Source organism: Carcharodon carcharias, chromosome 15, assembly GCF_017639515.1.
Source record: "Carcharodon carcharias isolate sCarCar2 chromosome 15, sCarCar2.pri, whole genome shotgun sequence".
NCBI lineage: Eukaryota > Metazoa > Chordata > Chondrichthyes > Lamniformes > Lamnidae > Carcharodon > Carcharodon carcharias.
The window spans coordinates 34696658-34715982 of record NC_054481.1 but is presented as its reverse complement, the minus strand read 5'-3'; the positions used below and the strand labels follow the sequence as shown (position 1 = coordinate 34715982).

At 43.8% G+C, this 19325-nt stretch overlaps 1 protein-coding gene across 4 annotated transcripts in view; it reads left to right on the top strand.

Annotated features, from left to right (window-relative positions):
* The window catches only part of abat (4-aminobutyrate aminotransferase), a 210519-nt gene that overhangs the window by 28142 nt on the left and 163052 nt on the right, over positions 1 to 19325 (top strand). The window contains exon 1 of one of the 4 annotated variants that reach the window (XM_041205747.1): positions 12615 to 12632. The exons of the other annotated variants lie outside the window; for them this stretch is intronic. The gene's annotated coding sequence lies outside the window, so the exon portion shown is untranslated. Of the gene's footprint in view, positions 1 to 12614; positions 12633 to 19325 lie in introns of those variants that run through there. 4 annotated transcript variants of the gene reach the window in all.

The following is a 19325-nucleotide window of genomic DNA, read 5'->3' as shown; positions in this document are numbered from 1 at the left end:
TCTCTCTCCCCGGGCCCTACAGCCAGGGTCTCCCTCCCCCAGGCCCTATAATGTCTCTCTCCCCCGGGGCCCCACAGCCAGCTTCTCTTTTCCACCCCCAGGCCCTGCAGCGTCTCTCTCCCCTGGGCCCAGCAACCAGCATCTCTCTCCCCCAAGCCCTATAGTGTCTCTCTCCCCCCAGCCCCACAGCCAGCATCTCTCTTCCCTGGGCCCCGCAGCCAGCACCTCTTGCCTACCTCCAGGCCCTGCAGCATCTCTCTTCCCCGGGCCCTGCAGCCAATGTCCCTCTCCCCCAGGCCCCGCAGCCCTGCACACTGCAGTCAGTTTCTGTCTCTATCTCTCTCTCTCTCTCTCTGTTTTAGTGATAGTTATTCTGGTAATTGATACCAAATAACAAGATATCCTGTTATTAATAGCATGGGGCTTGAACAGGCTTTAAGCTTTGCTGCCTTAATTTTGAAAAACTCATGTTCATTTCTATGGTTCTTATAATTTTTTAAGTTTGTTACAAATATGAGAATTTGAGATTGCAGTCCATTTTCAGAATTTAAACAAGAATGAAATCAGTTCAGTAACTGTAACACCAAATTAGAATAGCAATGCTACTAAACAGTTCTGTTTTGTTGTGGAGCCACTTTTGGTTGGATTCTAATAAATGCCATGTGTTGGACAGGTCATTTCATGTGTAAGTGATACTGGTTTAGAAGCCAATCATCAGGAAACTTTCTAAAATGTATTCTTATGCAACACAAAATCAATATCTGCTAATGTCAGCAAACTTCAATATAAAAAAACAAGTATTTATAAAGCAGGTTATTCCATTGAAATGTCTCAAAGCACTTTTTACACAATTATTTACTTTGGAAACTTGGAGTAAATTGAACCTCACCACACTTATTTTTCTTTAGAGAAATAAAGATCACAGGGAGACAAATTTTGGACTGCACTCTCTCATGGCCTATCTTCCCAGGATGTACATTGGTTGCGAAAGTGGAAGTTTAGTAGGCCAGCTTGACATCAAAGCTAACCCAATTTCTAAAGACTCTAACTGGCAAAGTGCAGTGGGTTGTCTGATAGTGGCTGGTAGTAAGATCAATCTTTAAAATCAACATCATCGTATTTGTACACGAAATGCAAGTCCATTTGATCCACTTAAAAAAGCAAGGCAATGCATCACAAAATACTTTTCTTTGAGTTGCGTCATCTTGGTTAAATTTTCCTTGCAGTTCACTGTATTAACATGACTTAAAATGGATCAGGTTCTCCAGTTTCAAAACAATTTAATACACAAGCATGGTTCTTAAATGCATAACACTCTAGTTTTATTATATATATAATATAAAAGATAATATATATAATCTATGTATATTTATATATATACATATGTGTGTGTGTGTGCGTGTACATGTATGTATAAACATATAAAATTGTTTCATGTAGACATCACAAGATATCCCCATGTCCTCTCATGTGACTCTGTCACATGAGCAGGGACATTAGTAATTCAATTTTGAAACTTTTACTTTATTATTATTTGCTTTTGCAAACCTCATCCTGCCCGTGGATGAGGTGTCCAAAAAAGCTAAAGGCCGCTTGGCCTTTTCGCCTACTTGCCAACTGTTAGGTTGGACAGGCAGTGAAAAATTTAATTGAATTGATTATTTAATGGCCTTAATGGGCCTTTTAATTGTCGGCGCGCGCCAGCCGACTGAACTATCGTGCGACTGTGCGTTGACGTCGACACGCTCGGCCGACGTCAACGCGCGTAATTTCATGCCTGAGCAGGTGGGGTGCGTGTCCACCCGCCGAGCAAAAATTTCTGCTCACTCTCTTTCTTTCTCACACACACACACACTCTCTCTCCTCTCACACACAGACACTTTCTCTCTTTCTCACACACACGTTCTCTCTCTTTCTCTGTCACTCTTCCTCTCTCTCACACTGACCCTCTCTCTCTCTCTCTCTCACACACACTCAGTCTCATAGACTCATCGGTGATGAGTCTCGTCACCACCCAGCCCCCACCCTCCACCCTGCCATCATTTCCCCCAGGCTGCGCAGTGTCTCTGACCGAGGCCCGGCAACCAGCGTCTCTCTCCCCCAGGCCCTATAATGTCTCTCTCCCCCGGGGCCCCAGCCAGCTTCTCTTTCCCACCCCCGGGCCCTGCAGCATCTCTCTTCTCCAGACCCTGCAGCGTCTCTCTCCCCTGAGCCCAGCAACCAGCGTCTCTCCCCCTCAGGCCCTATAGCGTCTCTCTCCCCCCAGCCCCACAGCCAGCATCTCTCTTCCCTGGGCCCCGCAGCCAGCACCTCTCACCCACATCCAGGCTCTGCAGCATCTCTCTTCCCCTGGGCCCTGCAGCCAACGTCCCTCTCCCCCAGGCCCCGCAGCCAACGTCTCTCTTCTCTGGGCCATGCAGCGTCGATCTCCCCCAGGCCCGCAGCCAGTGTCTCCCTCCCCTGCACACTGCAGTCTGTTTCTGTCTCTATCTCTCTCTCTCTCGCTCTCTGTTTTAGTGATAGTTATTCTGGTAATTGATACCAAATAACAAGATATCCTGTTATTAATAGCATGAGGCTTGAACAGGCTTTAAGCTTTGCTGCCTTAATTTTGAAAAACTCATGTTCATTTCTATGGTTCTTATAATTTTTTAAGATTGTTACAAATATGAGAATTTAAGATTGCAGTCCATTTTCAGAATTTAAACAAGACTGAAATCAGTTCAGTAACTGTAACACCAAATTAGAATAGCAATGCTACTAAACAGTTCTGTTTTGTTGTGGAGCCACTTGTGGTTGGATTCTAATAAATGCCATGTGTTGGACAGGTCATTTCATGTGTAGGTGATTCTGGTTTAGAAGCCAAATCATCAGGAAACTTTCTAAAATGTATTCTTATGCAACACAAAATCAATATCTGCTAATGTCAGCAAACTTCAATATAAAAAAACAAGTATTTATAAAGCAGGTTATTCCACTGAAATGTCTCAAAGCACTTTACACAATTATTTACTTTGGAAACTTGGGGATAAATTGAACCTCACCACACTTATTTCTCTTTAGAGAAATAAAGATCACAGGGAGACAAATCTTGGACTGCACTCTCTCATGGCCTATCTTCCCAGGAGGTACATTGGTTGCGAAAGTGGAAGTTTACCATCCTTCCCCAGTAGGCCAGCTTGATATCAAAGCTAACCCAATTTCTAAAGACTCTAACTGGCAAAGTGCAGTGGGTTGTCTGATAGTGGCTGGTAGAAAGATTAATCTTTAAAATCAACATCATCATATTTGTACACGAAATGCAAGTCCATTTGATCCACTTAAAAAAGCAAGGCAATGCATCACAAAATACTTCTTTTTTGAGTTGTGTCATCTTGGTTAAATTGTCCTTACAGTTCACTGTATTAACATGACTTAAAATGGATCAGGTTCTCCAGTTTCAAAACAATTTAATACACAAGCATGGTTCTTAAATGCACATCACTCTAGTTTTATTATATATATACAATAAAGAATATAATATATATATATAAAATCTATGTGTATATGTATATGTGTGTGTGTGTGTACAATTATGTTTCAACACATAAAATTGTTTCATGTAGACATCACAAGATATCCCCACTGCATTCACTTCCCCATACCACACAAAATATAAATTCCAAGTTCATTGTACTTTCAGCAAGTTTTTTAATGAAGGTTAAATAAATTTAAAATTCAACTTTTATTTTGATAATTTAGATAAGAACTGACATTTGGTTGGTTAGCTATATTTATTTGGTGTTTAAGACTGTGAAATTTGATAACCCCCAAAAAAGGGTGTGTGGATGACAGTGTGCAACTAACTCACACCAGTTCCTTCTGATGCAGGCAGCATACAAACTTTGTGCTATCTGCTAATTTAAAACACTAAAACATGCAGACAGCTGTGATGTGGGCGCAGGCCTGAGCATGGTACAATAAATTATAGGATGCCAATCTGAGTTAAAGCTAGCCTGCATCATTTAAAGGGGACAGGCATTTTGCCTGGAGCAGGTGCTGGAAGTCAGTCTAAAAGTGATTTTGATTTGGAAAAGATGCAAGAGCTCCCAAGATTTTCTGACACTGGTCTGCAGGCCTTGGTCAAGGAGTGGAGAACAGGGAAAATGTGCTATCAAGCGGCACTGGCTTAGCAATAACCTGCTCACTGATGCTCAGTTTGGGTTCCATCAGGGTCACTCAGCTCCTGACCTCATTACAGCTTTGGTTCAAACATGGACAAAAGAGGTGAGGTGAGAGTGACTGCTCTTGACATCAAGGTGACATTTGACCAAGTGTGGCATCAAGGAGCCTAAGCAAAACTGGAGACAATGGCCAGTTTTTTCCTGTTGGCAATTTGGGGGCGGGGCCTCCTCGCCAACGGGAAAATGACGTGGGATGACATCGGGAGGAACCCCCAACGTCATCCCGGTCCATTTAAATTTTCAGGAAGGCGGGCAGACAACGAAATCAGCTGTCCGCCTGCCAACCTGTCAATGGCCAATTAAGGCAATTGACAGGCTAATTAAGATTGTTAACGACCCTGCCCGTCCTTAAGGCTGGCGGGCAGGCCAGGAGCCCCAGCGGGCTCTTGATTATACATGAAACCTCATCCACTGGAGGGATGAGGTTTCATGTCCGTTTTTTAAAAATTTCATAACGTTTATGTGTTTCTTATTAACATGTCCCATCTCGTGTGACATAGTCACATGAGGGGGACATGTTAATAATTTAAATATTTTTCTATTTTTGGAGTTTTTTTACCTGTAGGTAATCTCCCTGAGACAGCACTTGGTCTCAGGGAGCAGTGCGAAAGAGCGCACTTTGACAGATGGAGAATCCCTCCCCCCCACCCACTCAAAGTGGGGGCGGGCCCCATTTCGGCAGTGGAGTTCGGCTGCCTGCCCGCCGCTGAGCCAGTGGGGCCTGCCCACCCACCAAGGGCAAAATTCTGCTCAATGGGATTGGGGGGAAAACTCTCCACTGGTTGGAGTCATACCTAGCACAAAGGAAGATGGTTGTGGTTGTTGGAGTTCAGTTATCTCAATTCCAGGTCATCATTGCAGGAGTTCCTCAGGGTAGTGTCCTTGGCCTAACCACCTTCAGCTGCGTCATCAATGACCTTCCTTCCATCATGAGGTCAGAAGGGGGGATGTTCATTGATGATTGCACAATGTTCAGCACCATTCACCACTTCTCAGGTACTGAAGCAGTACATATCCATATGCTGCAAGACCTGGATAACATCCAGGCTTGGGCTGACAAGTGCCAAGTAACATTCACGCCACACAAGTGCCAAGCAAAAACCATATCCAACAAGAGAGAATCTAACCATCGCCCCTTGACATTCAATGGCATTACCATTGCTGAATCCCCCACTATCAACATCTGGGGATTACCATTGACCAGAAACTAAACTGGATTAGCCATGTAAATCCTCTGGCTACAAGAGCAGGTCAAAGGCTAAGAATCCTGCAGTGAGTAACTCACCTTCAGACTCCCCAAAGCCTGTCCACAATCTATAAGGCACAAGTCAGGAGTGTGATGGAATACTCTCCATTTGCCTGGATGAGTGCAGCTCCAACAACATTCAAAAAGCTTGACACCATCCAGAACAAAGCAACCCGCATGATTGGCACCCCATCCACAAACATTCACTCCCTCCATCACGGATGCACTGTAGCAGCAGTGTATACCATCTACAAGATGCACTGCAGGAACTCACCAAGGCTCCTTAGACAGCACTTTCCAAACCCACCACCACTACCTCCTAGAAGGACAAGAGCAGCAGACTTATGGAAACATCACCACTTGCAAGTTTCCCTCCAAGTCACTCACCATCCTGCCTTGGAAATATCTTGCTATCACTTTACTGTCACTGGGTCAAAATCCTGGAACTCCCTAACTGCACAGTGGGTATACATACACCACACTTACTGCAGCAGTTCAAGAAGGCAGCTCACCACCGCCTTCTCAAGGGCAATTAGCGATGGGCAAAAAAAGCTGGCCGAGCCAGTGACACCTGCATCCCTTGAGTAAATAAAAAAAAAGCCACGGGAGGCCAGGACTCCGCAAAGGCAGTGGGATCAGATTTCTATGGGAGTCAATGATGAAAGCCAAGGACCTGAGCTAGATTCTCCAGCCGATGTCATGAACCTGACTTTGGGACGATCTGGAGGGCCTTAGCCTGTGCATGTCATTAGGGTGCCCACCACCACAACCTTCTCGGTGTTCACTGTCGCATTTAGGATGGTGGGCAGGCTCATTAAGTGGGATGCTCAATCAGCAGGCCCACAGCACAGGGGAACCAGCAGCCCAACTGGAAGACAAGGGTGCTGCTGAGGCAAAAGGCAAAGGCACATGGGGGCATCCTCAGGCACCTTGTGCAAGTTTGAAAATGAAGAGACCCACAGCTGGTAGGGCTCCATCATTGGGGCCTGAATCGGCCTGCCAGGAGGCACCCAAGAGCTGCTAGGCTCTACATTCAGCAGGGTTGGAGGAGGACAGCTTCCACTGTCACCTACTGTAAAAAGCTCCAAAATAGGGCCTTAATTGTCCTAATTGGCTGCACACCTCCATGCAGTGGGCTGCCCAATTTGGTCCTGGGAAATTTCCCCAGAGGCAGGAAGGCAGCAGCAAGCCACCCTAATCCAGTTTCCTTCTATTTTCCCAGCTCTCCAACCCCCATCCCCTACAACCTCCAAAGCTGTGTCCACAGGGAGGGGAAAATGCAAGGCCCTGGATACAGTGGTGCAAAGTGCCCAATGACCTCATACGAGTGGGCAATGTCAGTGAATGTATCTCCAAATGTCATATTTCACCAACTGCACCACTAGCCTCACACATTACTCGATGCACACACTCCCCATCATTCAGATACTCAACCAAAACTTATAACCAATATTCATAGCCCCACCCTCACAGATTTAGCACTGATGCAAGCTTTACATTCAATTTTGCACACAATGCTAGCCATTCTATAATGACACCTAAGTCATCCAAATACACTCACCACACTTCCTGACCCACTTCTTTCTTTCCTTCAGGACAAGGTAACACATAACTGAAGGCAACAGAACCAAACTTATGGGGTCAGACATAGATGAATGTCTTTATCCCCATTGAGGAGACAATGCTCATCATCATTGGAGCAGCCAAGGCTGAGTCCGTGGCAGGGATGAAGCCATCAAAGGTGACGGCATGCTCATCCCTAATTTTCTTTCTCACATCCCACTTTTCCTTCGTCGTCTCTTTGGATTTACACCTCTTGTTTTCCTCCTCTTTCCTCACCACAATGTAACCCTTGTGCCTTTCTCCATTCAGCTAAACAAGAACTGCAATCTGATCAGGCAGTGAAGGGAGAGCACGAAGACAGTGATGAGGAAGAAACACCGTCACTCGATCTCCCATTCACAACCACCCAAATATTGACATTGTGTGAACTTTAGAGGGTAGCTTACTGGTGGGATTTATGCATGGTGAGATGTTGGGTATGAGTAGCCTGCAGCCAGCCACCAGAGTGGACAAGGATAACAGGGTACCAGCCATTGTATCCTCTAAGCTGCGTGGTTGCATGCCGCACACAATTTAAAGGTGGCTCCTTTAAATTACTGTGTGTGTGCAGCAATGCAAAGAGATAGAAAGGGGCTATGCACTTAAAGAAATCACCCGCGTGCTCAAAAGAATTCGAGGCAATATTTGTGCCAGCTCACCGGAGGATGAGGTCACCCAAGAGCTCTGCTGCAGAACACTCAGACGAGGACTTTGATGGGGTGGCAAATAGAAGAAGGTTGATGGTTATGCACACTGAAATACTTAGTCTGCCAGAAAGCCTACAGTCAATGACAGGAATAAAAGGTGTCCCCCACCAAGTTGGCACAGGGTTTTGTGCAAAACTCAGAACCTGTCCTTTCCAGCACAAAGTTAGTGTCCAACTCCATTGGAATTCTTGTGGACCCAACCATGATACAACATTTTAGCTTAGCTTCCAATTCAGGGCAAGCAGAAACTACCCAGCACCTCTGTGTGGTGCAGCAGGAGCTCAGACTGCTGCCAGTGTACCTATGGATACCAGTGAGCATGAGGGCTTGCAGGGTCCTATCTATCCTGCAGCTCATTGCTAGGATTGCTGAGCACGCCCCCCCCGCCCCCCCGACACACACACACACACACACACCACCCGGGAGTGGCAGGACCATGGAACATGAACCTGTCGTCCTCTCTCAGGATGATAGCATTTATCCTGCCACCATTGCCAGTCTGCCAGCGCTCTTGCCACTGACCTTCGATTAGCCAATCAAGACCGCAGCTACCCATGCCAAGATGGTACTGTTTGAAGCCAGGCCTTCTAAGGCTAGAGATGACTGAGAAGCCATCAGCAGTCTCCTATACTGAAAATGCTCAGCCTTCCACCAACCATGCTGCAGCCACTGGGGTATTACTGTGTATGAGCACTAAACCAGAGAAACACACAAGAAAGACAGGCATTAAGGGTGGTCAGTGGATGTTTGAAGGCAATATGGCAATGTTTGATTTTTAAATTTGGTTTGCAATATTTATTTTGTGGTGCCTTTTGTTTTTGCACGTGGCCAAATAGACAGAGTGATGGTCAGTAAGAGAGGAAAGCTGGTGTGTGGGATTATTAGTGAATGGTGAGTGGGGTTGCATTTATTGGTATTGCAGTCAGATTAGTCGATCACAGAAAGCCTGGCAAGAATGGGGCTATATTGGTTGCCCCCTCCTTTCCTCCTCCTCCTCAGCTGGTCGCCAGACAAATGGTTCCAAAGGCTGTGCCCTCATGACGGCAAGGTTGTGCAGCATATAGCAGACCACCACGAATCTTGACATGTGTGCTGCAGGGCTCCTCCAGAGCGGTCCAGGCAGTGGGAGCTTTGTTTAAGCACCCACATGCAAAAATAAAAGTTTGCTCAATGCCTTTCCATGTGGTTTTTATTATATGCATTCTGCCCAGGAGCACATGGGTTACACATGGAAGCCATGAGCCTTGTGGTTAGCGGACAGCGCTTTACACTGTAACCACCCTTTGGTTTGCCATCATGGTTTAAGTGTAAATGGGACAGCGCACTGCCACAGAATGAAGCTATCATGACTGCTGCCAGGATGCCAGGCATGATACTCATGATAACTTACATGTACCAATATACAAATTTACGTTTAAGGGGCAGGAGGAGGCCATTTGGCCCCTCAAGCCTATTCCGCTATTCAATAAGATCATGGCTGATCTGATTGTGGCCTCAACTCCACTTTCTTGCTTACCCAATAAACTTTGACTTCATTGTCAGTCAAGATTCCATCTACCTATGCCTTAAAAATATTCAATGACCCTGCCTGCACTATTATAATATAAAAACAAAAAAACTGCGGATGCTGGAAATCCAAAACAAAAACAGAATTACCTGGAAAAACTCAGCAGGTCTGGCAGCATCGGCGGAGAAGAAAAGAGTTGACGTTTCGAGTCCTCATGACCCTTCGACAGAACTGTTCTGTCGAAGGGTCATGAGGACTCGAAACGTCAACTCTTTTCTTCTCCGCCGATGCTGCCAGACCTGCTGAGTTTTTCCAGGTAATTCTGTTTTTGTTCTGCCTGCACTATTCTTTGGGGAAGAGGGTTCCATAGACGTACGACCCGCTGAGAAAAAAATTTCTCCTCATCATGTCTTAAATGGGAGACCCCTTATTTTTAAACCTAATCTAGTCTCTCCCACAAATGGAAGCATCCCTTCAGCATTCATCCCATCAAGTCCCCTCAGGATCTTATATATTTCAATAAGATGCCTTTCATTCTTCTAAACTCCAAAAGATACAGACCTAACCTGTCTAATCTTTCCTCATAAGATAGCTCCCCCCCACCACAGGAATCCCTTCACTGAACTGCTTCTAATGCAGTTATATCCTTTCTAAATAAGGAGACCAGAACTATACACATACTCAAGATGTGGTCTCACCAATGCCCTGTACAACTTTAGCAAAACAACCCTATTTTTATATTCCATTCCCCTTGCAATAAATGACAGTGTTCCACTTGCCTTCCTATGTGGTCATACACTAGCTGGATGTTGAGGTGTGGAATCCCTTTCAGTTACGGTGCACCCACAAAGCAACTTGCATGCAGTCAGCGGTACCCTGCTCCAAAGGGTAGCCTACAGTCCTTACAAAACCACATGCTCACTCTGCCTGTTCCTCTCCGATGAGAGAATGAAATGTACTTAGTTCTCTTGGAACACAGAACCTCAGTAAACCCTGCTTTCCCCCTTCCACAACAGTGGATGGCAAACTGGGAGATGTTGCAAATATCGCCTGATCCAGCTTAAAAGGAACCAGGCACAGAAAAGTTCATGGCCATAGTCACCTTCATAGCCACTGGCAATGCTGTCCTTGCCCTGCTCTGAGACTGCAGTTCTGACTGCAGCAGGTGTCAGATTTCATTGAGGACATCCCTGGTGAAGCAGAAACATTTGACACACTGTTCCTTAGTGAGGATCAGGTCGAAGAATATTGCTCCCTGAACATCCTGGGTGCATATGACCTCCTCCTGAAAGCCCTTTACCCACTCCTCCTCCTGCTTCTTCCAACAGTTTGTCCTGCTCTGTGTCACTGCTGCTTATTCTCTCTGTCATGCTGCAGGCCAAGAGAGATGCATTCATGCGTGCAAGCAAGATATGTGTGCAGAATTCTTAATATCAGGACTAGGTCTACTGCACATGACTAACTACTCCCTATAGCCTTCAGCAACTTGAAACAATTCTGGAATCACAGAATTGTTACGGTGCAGAAGGAGGCTATTTGGCCGATTGTTTCTGCACTGGCTCTCTGAATGAGCATCATGACTCAGTGCCATTCTCCTGCCTTTTCCCTGTAACCCTGCACATTGTTGCTATTTAAATAATCATCTAATGCCCTTTTGAATGCCTCGATTGAACCTGCCTCCGCCACACTTCCAGGCAGTATATTCCAGACCCGAACCACTTGCTATGTGAAAAAGTTTTTTCTCACATCACATTTGCTTCTTTTACGAATCACTTTAAATCTGTGCCCTCTCATTCACTATCATTTTACGAGTGGGAACAGTTTCTCCCTATCTACTCTGTCTAGACCCCTCATGATTTTCAACACCTCTTTCAAATCTCTTAGTTTTCTCCTCTCCAAGGAGAACAGTCCCAACTTTTTCAATTTATCTTCATAACTGAAGGTTCTCATCTCTGGAACCAATTTTGTAAACCTCTTCTGCACTCTGTCCAATGTGTTCACATCCTCCTTAAAGTGTGGCACCCAGAACTGTACACAGTACTCCAGCTGAGGTCTAACTAGTGTCCAATACAATTCAGCATAGTTTCCTTGCTCTTGTCTCTATGCCTGTATTAATGAAGTCCAGAATACTGTATGCTTTATTAACTGCTCTCTCCACCTGTCCTGCCACCTTTAATGATTTATGCACGTATACACCCAGGTCCCCCTGCTCCTGCACACGCTTTAAAGTTGTACCCCTTATTTTATATTGTCTGTCTATGTTCTTCCTACCAAAATGAATCACCTCACCCTTCTCTGCATTGAATTTCACGTGCCACCTATCTGCCCACTCTAACAACTTGTGTATGTCGTTTTGAAGTTCTACACCATCCTCATCATACCAAATACATTGACAAATTCAGCAAGAGCCAGGAGAAATCAACCAGCAACTATTTAAGAGATGCATTCACTGGAGCCTTGAGTTCCAAAATGCCAACATTGGTGTCAGATCAGCATACATGACTATTCTTGCTGCAGTTTGCCTACTCTGCATACTTCTGGCGGACAGTCCTTGCGTGCACCAACACTCTCACTAAAATGGCACCTGGGTGTCTAGTACCAGAAGTGTGTGCACAAGCTGTGAATACCATTTTGGAGCCAAAATACCACTTGTGTTGCTGAAAAGCCAGATGTTACTGGGTTGTATTTTGTGCAATAATTCTCTGTATGCCCAATGCTACCTGTCCCCAACAGCAGATGCCATAGGCCAACTTCTCTATTGTATGAGTAAAAAAATTTGATTTTAAACCTTAATGACTATAAACTGAACTCGGGATTGAGTTGTGTGCCTATTGTTTTGTGAGATAAGAGAATTTCATTGCTTTCATTTCTTAAATTTTGTTTCGTAAACCTGGAATTTGTTTTGAAGCTGCTAACAAAATTGACAACAAATGCTTTGTCGTTGTGAAAACTGAGCTAATTAGCAATTTAATGAGCTGTGTGTAATCACATGGCATGCAGCGATAAATGGCTCAATAGCTACGCTTTTCCAATTCATACCTATGGAAGATAAAGTCCAGTTCTCTTGGTGAGGAAATCTTTCCGACATGCCCAATGCAGTTTTTGATTTCTTTCTTGCGTGCACTTCATCTGATGATGACAGCAGTCGACTCAGTGTGCTGCCTGTGCTATAATTTTCTGTGCCATTACATTGTGCTCTGTCAAATGGTTATCCAGCAGCAGGGGAAATGTGTACCCAGCTTGAATACAAAACAGCCTGCTGTATCTTTTAGAACAGCAGCAATGCTTTTCTCTCAATTAACTGTAACAAATTGCATCCAGGAGTAATCCCAAGTCCAGTACTGAAGGTAAACATTTTAACTATTATTGCAGGATCTGATGATGTGTTTGGTTTTCAATAATTTTGCATTATCACTAGATAGCATGTGCGTCGATGGTGATGATTGCTTTTTTATGTTGATTTGTCACATGTCTCGGAAAAGCCCCAGCTGCTCTGTATGGAAAATTTGAATCTATGAAAATGCTGGGGGTACAACCACAATGTGTTAAATGCTTGGCAAGACTGTATTCATCCATAATTAGCGCTGCCTAGGCAGAACTACTTCATGAAACCATTTAGAAACGTGAAAAACTGAAGTGTTATTTAGATGCAGCGCGGAATGAAATTTTGATTGGGCTATCTCAGAGCCCTCAGTATATCTCAGTATATCTTAGCAATGGAATGTCTTCATGGTGATATGATGTGACTAATTTCTTGATGCTGCATAGTTTGGTTCATAACCTGAGGCAGTAGCATAGTAGCAATTGTACATCATGCGTGGGAGTTATTTTCCAGCAGAGTCTGGGAGTTGTCCCCGAGAAAAGGCTGATGTGTAACACTTTTTATTTAATATGATTTCCATTATCCAATGTTCTCCAATGTTATTTACCCCATGAGAGAATATATCCCACTAAGCTCGACATAAAAGTAATATGTATAGATTACCACAAAATATTAGCATATAAATACTTGTTTCTTGACTGTCATAAACGCACTGTACATTTTTGACTAATAAAATTACATTTGGCAATGTTAGCATGATATTGAACATAGGTTGCAACAATTTATTTTGAATAGATTTATACTAACTAGCTGAGTATCCTACAAATGCACTGAGTTGCAGATATTACCAACACTAATTTGACCTTAACATGGATGTTATAATCTAATGGTGTAATGTAAAAAAAACTTAGATTTACAGTAACTGCCAAAGCTTTATTTTTTCCATTTCAGAATGGCTGTACCTATCCCTATGTATTGTGTGATTTACAGTCTTGTGCTTTTGGAACTAGAATCTGGTGATATGTATAAACTATATATCATCATAATTGGGATCAGGAATAAATGAGGATTATATGTAGTTGTGGGGTAGGATGGGTAGAGGTTGTTAGTTGGAGACTTTCCCAGATCTTGCACCAACTGACGAGGCCTCGCATTCAGTGGAAAGCTTCTTGGAAAATCACAATTGCATAGTACACCATTTCCTCCCATCAATGTAGACAGACAATAGCTGACAGTGCATCTACATAACCTATGAGGCCCCACTGGTGGAAAGTTCCATCTGGTGTGTATTTACATTTTCATGTTATTGAAGACCAAGGGCTATATTTAATCCTCAGCCATATCCTAGCCTCCAAAAATACACCACTGGCCCCTCTCTGAGGAAGAGTGTCAACAGTTAGCAAGGCACCGTGAAGTCCCTGCACTTTAATTTTACTTACTTATAAAGTCAAATCAAATTATTAGGTTCTTAGTCTAAGGGATGCAAATTTGAACATTTGTGTTAGACCACTGACAAATCTGGCTGGACCACGTAAAACACTGTCAGCTCCTGCTCTACCTTGTCAAACCTAATCTCCATTCCTGTGATATCAAGAGGACACCCGACTTCTCTTCCCCACCACAAACCATCTTCAGATTCTCTCCTCTGACCTCTCCACCCTCATCTCCAACCACAAGGTCAAGGAGCTCATGGATTTCTTTGGATGATCTCAATCTTGGTGACAATCAGCTGCCTAGGTCACTTCCACTCCCTTCCCCTAGACCACAAAGACAAACTTCCCTTATGATTCCCCCTGCCCTAGCCCTGAACTTGTAATTTTCTCTAGTTTCCCTCCTACCCCACCTTGAGCCCTCTCTCATCTCGTTCATGAGACCTACTCCCTCAAGCCTACTCCCACCAAATTTTTGACCATCCAAGTTCCTTTCCTGATCCCACTGTTAACTGATATTGTTAACAGTTCCTGCTCCCCTCCAAACCTGTCATTATCACCCCTCTTCTCAAAAAACCTGCCATTGACCCCTCTGTTTTTACAACCAGCGCAACTCAGAAGTTCTTGAACATATTCCAAATTAGTACCCATCTTTTCTGCACTCTATGTTTGAACCCCATCAATTTGGTTTCTGCCTCTGCCACACTCTGAACCATCTATTATTAAATTACATCCTATGTGATAAGATATCCCTCCTCATCCATCTCAACCTATCTGCAGCCTTTAACATTATTAGACACACTATTCTCCTCTGAAGCCTCTCCCCCAATGTCCTGCCACCTTTTTTATTCATTTAAGGGATGTGGATGTTGCTTGTTATTGCCCATCCCTAATTGCCCTTGAGAAATTGGTGGCCTGAGGTGCCTTCTTGAACTGCTGCAGTCCCTGTGGTGCAGTCCGCAGTGCAGTTAGGGAGGGAGTTCCAGGATTTTGACCCAGTGACAGTCAAGGAACGGCGATATATTTCCAAGTCCGTATGCTGAGTGACATGGAGGAGAGCTTCCAGGTGGTGGTGTTCCCATGTGTCTACTGCAGTGTCCTTCTAGATGGTAGCGGTCATGGGTTTGGAAGGTGCTGTCAAAGGAGACTTGGTGAGTTTCTGCGGTGCATCTTGTAGATGGTACACACTGTTGCCACTGCATGTCAGTGCCAATCAAGCGGGCTGCTTTGTCCTGGATGGTGTCAAGTTTCTTGAGTATAGTTGGAGCTACGCTCATCCAGACAAGTGGAGAGTATTCCATCACATTCCTGACTTGTGCCTTGTAGATGGTGGACAGGCTTTGGGGAGTCAGGAGGTGAGTTAATTTACGCAGGATCCTTAGCCTCTGACCTGCTCTTGTAGCCACAGTATTTACATGGCGAGTGTATTTCCAGTTTCTGGTCAATGGTAACCCCCAGGATGTTGATAGTGGGAGATTCAGTAATGATAATGACATTGAATGTCATGGGGCGATGGTTAGCATCTCTCATGTTGGAGATGGTCATAGCCTGGCATTTGTGTGGCACGAATGTTACTTGTCACTTGTCAGTCCAAGCCTAGATACTGTCTAGACCTTGCTGCATTTGAACATGGACTGCTTCAATATCTGAGGAGTCATGAACATTGTGCGAACATCCCAACTTCTGATCTTATTTTGGAAGGAAGATCAGCGATGAAGTAGCTGAAGATGGTTTGGCCGAGAACACTACCCTGAGGAACTCCTGCAGTGGTGTCCTGGAACTGAGATGATTGACCTCCCACAACCACAACCATCTTTCTTTTGTGCTATGTATGACTCCAACCAGCAGAGAGTTTTCCCCCGATTCCGGTTTTGCTTGGACTCCTTGATGCAACGCCAGCATTGAGCTGTTGCACTGAATGGCCTATTCTAACCTGTCATATTCCATGTAACTCTATTTCCAATTTTATGTAAAGCAGTGATCACTCCTGCTGTGCACAATGTAAAATAGCATCCACTTGCTAATCATACCAACAACAACACCAAAATCAGGTCATAAGCATTATTTTATAAATCTTTCAGACTGATGAGCCTGAATATTAACAGGGAGGTGGGGAAGGTGCCCTCAGGAGCTTGATAATGAGCAATGGACTTGGTCAGATATGTGAAGCCTTGAATGCAGAGTTCTGCACCAGAATTAGCTGTCAGTCTGGCCAGCAGCGAGAGTGGGAATTTGTGGCAGGAGGCCATGGTCAGGTTCCCATGAGATTGTGCGCAGCAGATAGTGGATGGCCTGGTTGTGATCAATGGAGGGAGAGAATCTGATCTTGATTAGGGAGAGGGGACTCCTGGCCATGTTGGAGTGGAGGAGGCTCTGCCTTTGATCAGGTGGAAGAGGGTAGTCCAGAGGAAAACAGGGCATGAGGGTGGATCTGGTTATGATTATGGGGAAGGGCCTGTGATCCCGATTGTGGGTGGAGGTTAGACATAAATGGGGAGGGTGGGACTGGCTGCAATCAGCAGGGTAGGGGCCTAGCTTCGACCAGGGGAGTGGAGTCGTCCTCAGTTTTGCACCCAAAAAAAACCTAAATATTTACCCTCCTACAGCCAGGCTAAATATTTACCCTCCTACAACCAGGCTATATATTTACCCTCATACAGCCAGGACAAAAACAATGGGCCTGATTTTGCTGAAGTTCTCCTTTAGTTAACTTGTTCATGCAACTGTTTGCCCAGAAAGTTTCTGTAAGTGTGAACCAATAACGATGGAAGTTACAGGGCGTCTGTCGAGACCAAGCCATACCAGTGAGATTTAAGCATTGAGAAAGAAACATATGAAGAACTGAGAAAGAGGGTGAATTGAAGGAGAGTTTTCAATTGTCAGAGCAAATATAGAAAGAGAAATAAAGGGAGGGAAACAAAGATTGGTTTAAGAGAGAAGGGGAGAAGGAGACAAAGATATAAGTAAAATCTCCTACAACAATCCACAACCTGAAGAATGAGATTTATACTTATAACCGTTCACTTTCTGAGCAAGAGAGATTGATTGGCAGTCATTGTCAACTATCATGTCGAAAGAAGGGTTCTTGCACTGTTAATTACAAGATTTAACTTTTGGTGGTGAGTTTAATGGGCAATTAAAGAACTTGTGAGAACTTCTCAAAATCAAGGGGATATAGTGTCAGCTGTTAGTTTTGCAAAGCTAATGGTGGAGCTATGCAACTCGGCCAGAACCTGTACCTCTCTTTTGCCGCGAGTTGCTGGCTAATTTGTGCATTAGTAATGGTGTGCAGAGTTCCAACACTGTTACTTTGGCCCAGGGTTTGTAAACAATTTGCCATTCAGCGAATGCACATCCATATGCTTCTTTAATGTCGATTATCAAATACTGGAAATAGAACGTCCAATTGTATGGTTTAAGATCTTGCTTTTGAGCAGGTGTCGGAATTTTAATAAGTTGTGCTAAATTTGTGACAGTCTCCGTGGTCACCAATTTTTGTGTACAGTCCAAAGTTTCTTCTGGCCCAGCGATCATTGATCAGAGTTGACGACTTTGACAGATCCTGTTATTATTACAGTCAAGTAGGGAACCTTGATCTGTTTGCCATGCCTTGTGTTGAAATATTTATTTACAAGCTTCTTATGTAAAAAGGAAAATAAATTGGATAACCCTGAAATATTACATGTTCTAATATGTATCTGTTGCCACATTCATGTCCCTTTGCTGTGAAGAGCTCCGGTCTTGTAATTTTTTTAAAATTCATTTATGGGATGTGGGCATCACTGGCTTGGCCAGCATTTATTGCCCATCCCTAATTGTCCCTGGGAGCAATGAAGAAGGTCACGCTTGTAGCAATATAAACTTTAATGCTGGAGATATAGGTTGCATTCTTAACTGCGCTCAACAATCAACTTGAATTTGTATACTATGAATGCATTTTTTTACTTGCTGATCTGCAAAACCTGGAAACTATACTTGCCAGGAACAAGTTACTATTTTAGCATGATTGTGCATGCATGTTGCTACTGTCAACAAAAAGCTAGCACTGTAAATGCGCTATTGCTAGAGTGATCCTTGATTGCAATATTATCATGTGTCTCAGTTGACTAAAAATCTTTAGATCTGTGGAGAGGGAAGAGGAGTTAATATTTCAAGTCGATGATCTTTTTATCTCTCTCCACGGATAACGCCTGACCTACTGAGTATTTCCAATATACCTTATTTTTATTTCAGTGCTCCATGTTTTGCCTTTGTGTCATGTTAACTGGTTTTGTGGGTCAGTGCAGCAGTACATTATACTTTCAGACCTCCAACCTATAATGAGAATTTCACCAGAAACAGTGCAGTGTCATAAACAGAGAGGTGATTTCAACTGCAAAATCACTCTTCCCAAGATTCCAGAATCACTTTTAGATCAACTCATCCCTGATGATCTTTTCTTTCCGTTTTCAGTGTGGATTTGCGCAGTGTACTACCTTTCCCTCTTATATGCTGCACCAACCTGTCCCGTTCTCTGTCCAAACATGCCAAATTAGGAATGGTTTGCTTTTAAAGAAACCTGTCTTGGCCCTTGAGAAGCTGACAGCATAAATACAGCCTTAAAGTCCATGTTCATAACTTGAGAACCAGTTGTTATGTCTTCTAACTTAACCTTTGTTCCATCATTTGTTTTACAGCAGAAATCAAAAACAGCACACAAACATGCAATAGTCAATTTAAAAATGTTTGCAGGCAATGCTGTGACCAGGGCTCCCGAAATTTTTGCTGTTCCCTCTTTGGAAATTCATTTCCCATGTACTTTCTAAAGAAACAGCAGTTTTGCATGGGACAGGAGGATTTTATTTTGTCGGCTAACAATATATTTCTTAAGGAAGATAGAAAGCAACTTTAAGGCAGTACTACGACTATACTATAAAATGAATCTGAACATTAAAAGAGCGCTTGATTCACCTCTGTCTCAGTAAGTAGGAAAGCCTGCTTGTTGTTAGTGCACAATATGTGACACCTCAGTTTGAATTCAGTGAGTTTCGATTTGTTTTTGATGAAAATAAACAAAAGAAAACCCATTTCATATATTGAGAATGTTTTTTTAGCAAAGCTCTGTCCTTTTTTTTGTGCTGCAAGTCCACAGTACTTGTCTTGCAAAGAAAGGTTGCATTCATTCAGCTGGTGAGTGAATAATTTAATAATTGCACAGAGGTAATACTGCCATGGAATCTTTTACATCTGTCCTTGGTTTAATGCCTCATCTGAAAGATGTCCCCTCCATCAGTGAGTGTGGCATTCCC